Here is a 5,514-nt window from a genome sequence, read left to right on the forward strand (position 1 = left end):
GTGTACTGTGAAAGAAAGTAGACTAATTCAGTGTATTCACGAAAGACTTTAGGAAAAATTTCAGCTTTGGGCATGGATGGTGGGGCAGAGAGCTTCTTTAATGAACAGTGAACTACCTGCTGCAGAATTTTTCCACATCTATGGTTTATAAGATGATGGCAACACATGTACAGATGTGCTCGACACAATGGATGGATTGATGGATTGTGATACGAGCTGTACGATCACCCAATGAAATGATTTTATAAAATAATTTTTTAAATGGTACTACAAAGATTTGTCATTGCAATGAATTATTTAAAACCTCTCTTAAAAATATTTAAAGTTCCATTTGGTCTAATCCTTTTTTACTTTCTCTTAAATCATTTTATTGGGAGCTGTTACAGATATTATAACAAGCCTGAATTCAATTAGATGAAACATAATTGTACAATTGCTGTCACCATGAGTTTCAAAACATTTCTTTCTTCTTGAACTCTTTGATATCAACTATCCTTTATCCCCTCCTTCCCCGTCTCTACCCTCCCAGAAGCCTTAATATTATACTCTATATTATTTTGCCATATCTTACACCATCCAATTCACTTAAAATTCTGTTATTTGTTCCCCTCAAGTGGGGTTATACAGTCATCTTTGCTATCACGTTCCCCTCCCCGCCCTCCTGCCTGTACCCTCAGGGAATCATTATTCCACTACTGTTTCTGTAGGGTTATCTATCTTGGCTTTCATATACTGAAAGATCTTAATTATACAAATGAACATACTCAGGTCTAACAAGATTAATGAGGTAAAACAAAGACCATACTGGTAAGGGGAGGAAATATTAAACAACTAGAAGATAGTTATGTGCCTCATCAGCGCTATACTGCACCCTCGAAATATCGTCCCTTCTGTATGATCCTTCTGTGAGGGAATGTCCAATTACCCAGACACTATATTTTAATACCCAGGCACCATCAGCTTTCTTCACCACATTTGTTTATGCACCCACTTTGTCTTCCTCGATCATGTCGGAAAGGTGAGCATCATACATCACCACATTAATAGAACAAACTGATCTTGTACTGAGGTAAGATTTAAGTAGAGGCCCAAAGTCCGTCTGCTTCCTTGATACACACACAGAGACAAATACACCTATTTTTATATATTTACATATCTATATTTATGCCTATGTATAATTTTTATTTTCTTGTTCTTTCCTCTTTTTCTTTTTTCTTTCCTCCTGCCCCACTATCATGTTCACCCATCGTTCACCTCTCAGTAATTCCTCTTGGATACGTTTCAATAGATCCAAAATTACCGGGCATGCTACACCCTCCTCACTGTCAATTTTAGACCCCTTGCTATTCCCCTGTCCCTGTCGTTAATTGACTCACCACTCACCTCACCCCAATACCCCCAGCTCCTCTTCTCCCACCTCCCACCCCCAACCATCGGTCCTGTTGCTGTCTCCTTGGGATTGCTTTTCCTGCCTATCTTACATAGACAGACACCAAAAGAAGAAAAAGAAGAGACCAGACAAATAGTTCCCAGTATGACTGTTGTCCTGACCCAGAGTAGATGAGTATCTCTCTGTTAAATAAGGAGCAGGCCCTGTTATAATCCATCAGTCCAATCCCCTTTTCTTTCAGGGATCCATATCCCAGGACCTACTTGCCTAACAGCACTTACACCCTTTTAGTCCTCAGCATTCCTGATTGAGGGGCACACCTTCTACAAGATCCCATTGCTCTTCCTGCAGTTAAGGATGGAGCTCTAGTCCCCCCAGCACCCCGTTACAACTTTAAACTTTCAGTGTGGCCCCTTGTGAAAATCCTCCAACCAGTTCAGATGAGGTGCCAAGCACTGCTCCATCCCATCCCCCCAACCCGAAGTTGACAATTGGACTTCCTCAGGGACTTCACGACTTTGCTCCCATTGTTGGTCTGTTGGAACCCCCTCTTGGTTTACCAGTGGCTGTACTCCCTGAACTGTATCTTCATGTTGTCCTCTGTAACACCGTCCTCTAGGGAGGGCAAATCATGACTCAAGGCCCTGCCATCCTCCCTGTGAACAAGCTGCTCTGAGCAGGAACATTGCCCTGAAGGCTTGGCACACGGGAATGAGGTAAACTCTCTCTCCCTTTCCTGTGGAGGCATAAACAATACCCTTCGTTGGATGGATTAGTGAGTGCCCTGCTCTCACATTGGCGGCTCCCAGACTCACCCTCTGTGGTCCATAAAGGCAAGTGGGTGCAGGCGTGGGAGCGGGGGCGAGGGGGTAAAGGATGTCTTTCAGCATAGGGGCTATCTGCATCTTTGGTTTTTTATGACGTTTGCATTATTGTGTTTAGTCTAGCTCTTGCCAGAGTACCTGATCCTTAGCCAAGGAACTGTGATATGTACATTTCCCCTTGTAGCTGTTATGCTTGCTCTTTGGTGCTTGGCTAACTTCACTCAGAATAATATCCTCCAACTCTTTCCATGACACAGGTGTTCAATCCTTTCATCACTGTGTTTTAGGGATGCATAGTACATTCACATGTGTGTATGTACCAGAGCTTTTTAATCCATTCATCTCTCGATGGAAATTTAGTCTGTTCCAAAATCGTTGCGACTGTGAAGTGCGCAGTGATGAACACTGGAGTGTAGCTGTCTGGTCGTGGCCTGTTTCTTATTTCTTCTGAGTATATTCCCAGTAGTGGAATTGCTGGTTTGTAAGGTAACTCGATTTCTGGCTGATTTAGGTATCACCGAATTGCTCTCCACAGTGACTGTGTCTACAAGACTACCAGCAGTGAATGAGAATTCCTATCTCACCACACCCCTTCCAACATTTGTTGCGTTCTGTTTTTTTGAATTGAGCTATCCTTGTGGGTACTAGGTGGTATCTCATAGTTGTTTAGATTTGATGATCTAATGATCAGGAATATTTTCTCTTATGTTTGTTGGCCATTCAGGTTTCCTCCTTTGTGAATTATCTGAGTGGGCTATTCATTTTCTCCTTTGGTAAGGTCACAGGATTCTGTAAATTTTAGTAATAAGGCCTTTTCCTGATATGGCACTAGTAAATATCTTTTCCCAGTCTGTGGGCTCTCTTTTTACTCTCTTGATGAAGTCTTTTGATGCACACAAGTGTTTTATCCTTGGTATATTCCACTCATCTATTTTATCTTCCTCTGTGTGTGTATCCTTCATTATTACCAATAGCCCATGTATTCCTTGCACTAACGTTCTTAGCTTTGTCCCAATTTTTTCATTGATGATCCTGATATTTTTGGATTTATCTCGAGGTCTGTGAGCCACCTTGAATTTGTCCTTGTATATGGGGTGAGTTCAGGATCTTGCTTCATTCTTCTGCTGGTTGATATCCAGTTTTTCCAGCACCATTTGTTAAAAGGGCATCTGCTTCCCATTTGATTTTTTTTTTTTTTGGAGGCCTAACAAAGATCAGTTTTTTGTCTTCTGCTGATTTTATTTCTGGTTTTTCTGTCCTTATCCATTGGTCCGAGTATCTATCATTATACCAGTACCATGCTGTTTTGACAACTCTGTGTATAAGTTTTAAAGTCAGGTAATGCAAGCCCACCCACTTTATTCTTCTTCTTAAGGAATTTTTGCCAATTCTGGGCTTCTTCCCTATTAACATGAATTTGATAGCCAGGTGTTCCATTTCTTTGAAAGATGATGCTGGTATTTGTATAGGGATTGCACTGAACCTATCTAGTGCCTTAGGTAGGATTGACATCTTTACAGTATTGAGTCTACTGATCCATGAGCATGGGATATTTTTCCATTTGTGAAGGTCCCTTTTGGTTTCTTGTAATAATGTTCTGTAGTTTCCCCCTACAGATCTTGTTTTTTTTTTTGCTTAGGTATATCCCTAGATATACCTAAGTGTGCTTGGCTATTGTGAAATGTACTAACTTCTTGATCTCTTTTTCTGTAATCCCATCAGTTGTATAGAGCAATCCAATCGACTTCTGCTTGTTGATCTTGTATCAGGCACTCTACCATCTTCCTCTATCACTTCCAGCACTCCTATTGTGTAGCCTTTGGAGTTCTCAATATATATAAAATCATGTCATCTGCAAATCATAACTTCACTCCTTTTTCCCTGTGATAGCCTTCCAGTTCCTTATATAGCTAGGGCCTCCAGAATGATGTTGAATAAAAGTGGGGAAAAGGGGCATCCTTGTCTGGTTCCCTTTTTCATTGGGAATGTTTTCAACCTTTCTCCGTTGATTGTAATGCTGGCTGTTGCATTTTTCATATATAGCTTTAATTATATTGAGTTCATTCCCTTCCAGACCTATTTTCTTGAGTATCTTAATTAATAATGGGAGTTGAATGGTGTCTGTGTTAGTCTGGGTACTTTTGCGGAACAAATCCACAGAAACTCATATGTATAAGAGAGAGTTTTATGTAAAGGGTAAGTGCACATCAAAACTAAAAACCCCAAAACATCCCAAATCAGTGCTGCCTCAGCCCACAAGTCCAACATTAACCCATATGTTCAACACCAATGCACAAAGTACTCCTCCATCTCACAAAACACACTCTATGATGCTGACTGCAGGAGGAAAGCTGAGTCAGTGAACGTGTAAGCATATCAGCACTGGCAGGGATCTCCACACCCTGCTCCAGTACCCAGGGCTGCATCAGTGTAAGTGCATGCTGCTTCTCCTCGGGGATGTCCTGCTGGAAGTGAGCCTTGCCAGCTGAAGCAGGGGACTGGCAGCGGCAGCTACACCCTGGTCTGATAACAAAGCAAGAGACCTGAGAACTAGAAAGGCGAGGCTCACCAAGCCACCATTTATCGCTCCACTCTTCAATTAACCCCACATGTGTTTATCAGCCCAGTTGGCACAATAAACATTATCTCAGTGTCAAATGCTTTTATTGCATCTATTGGTATTATCATGTGATTGGTGTCCTTTTTATTCTCAACGTGGTGGATAAGGTTGAAGAATTTTTGTATGTTGAACCATCCCTACGTCCCCAAATGGCTATGATGAATTATTCTTGTTATATACTTTTCTATTCTATTGGCTAAGATTTTCTTTAGGATTTTTCCATCTATGTTCATTAGAGATATCAGCCTGTAGTTCTCTATTCCTGTGGGACCCTTGCCTGGCTTTGGTATCAGTGTTATACTGACTTCATAGAATGTGTTTGGGAGTTTACCAAGGGATCAGGTCTAAGGCATCATCAGAACAAAATATCATACCACAGTCAATGATGGGGGGAGTGAGGAGTGGAGACTCAAAGCCCATGAGTAGGCCACTGGAGATCCCCTAGCAGAGGGGTCTCGGGGAGGAGATGAGCCAGGCACTGTGCGATGTAGCAAAGATGAAACATACAACTTTCCTCTAGTTCCTAAATGTTTCCTCCCCGATCCCACTATCATGACACGAATTCTACCTTGCAAGTCTGGCTAGACCAGAGGATGTACACCGGTACAGATAGGAACTGGAAATACAGGGAATCCAGGGCGGATGAGCCCTACAGGACCAGTGGTGTGAGTGGTGATACT

General features: G+C 41.8%; 1 protein-coding gene and 1 pseudogene across 1 annotated transcript in view; both read left to right on the top strand.

Annotated features, from left to right (window-relative positions):
• The window catches only part of LOC105979518 (patr class I histocompatibility antigen, B-2 alpha chain-like), a 254,494-nt gene that overhangs the window by 124,883 nt on the left and 124,097 nt on the right, over positions 1–5,514 (top strand).
• The window catches only part of LOC101650789, a 2,066-nt pseudogene continuing 1,074 nt past the window's right edge, over positions 4,523–5,514 (top strand).

The sequence above is a fragment of the Echinops telfairi genome, unplaced genomic scaffold (assembly GCF_000313985.2).
Source record: "Echinops telfairi isolate 266 unplaced genomic scaffold, ASM31398v2 ScPeMD7_5868;HRSCAF=6743_0, whole genome shotgun sequence".
Lineage (NCBI taxonomy): Eukaryota > Metazoa > Chordata > Mammalia > Afrosoricida > Tenrecidae > Echinops > Echinops telfairi.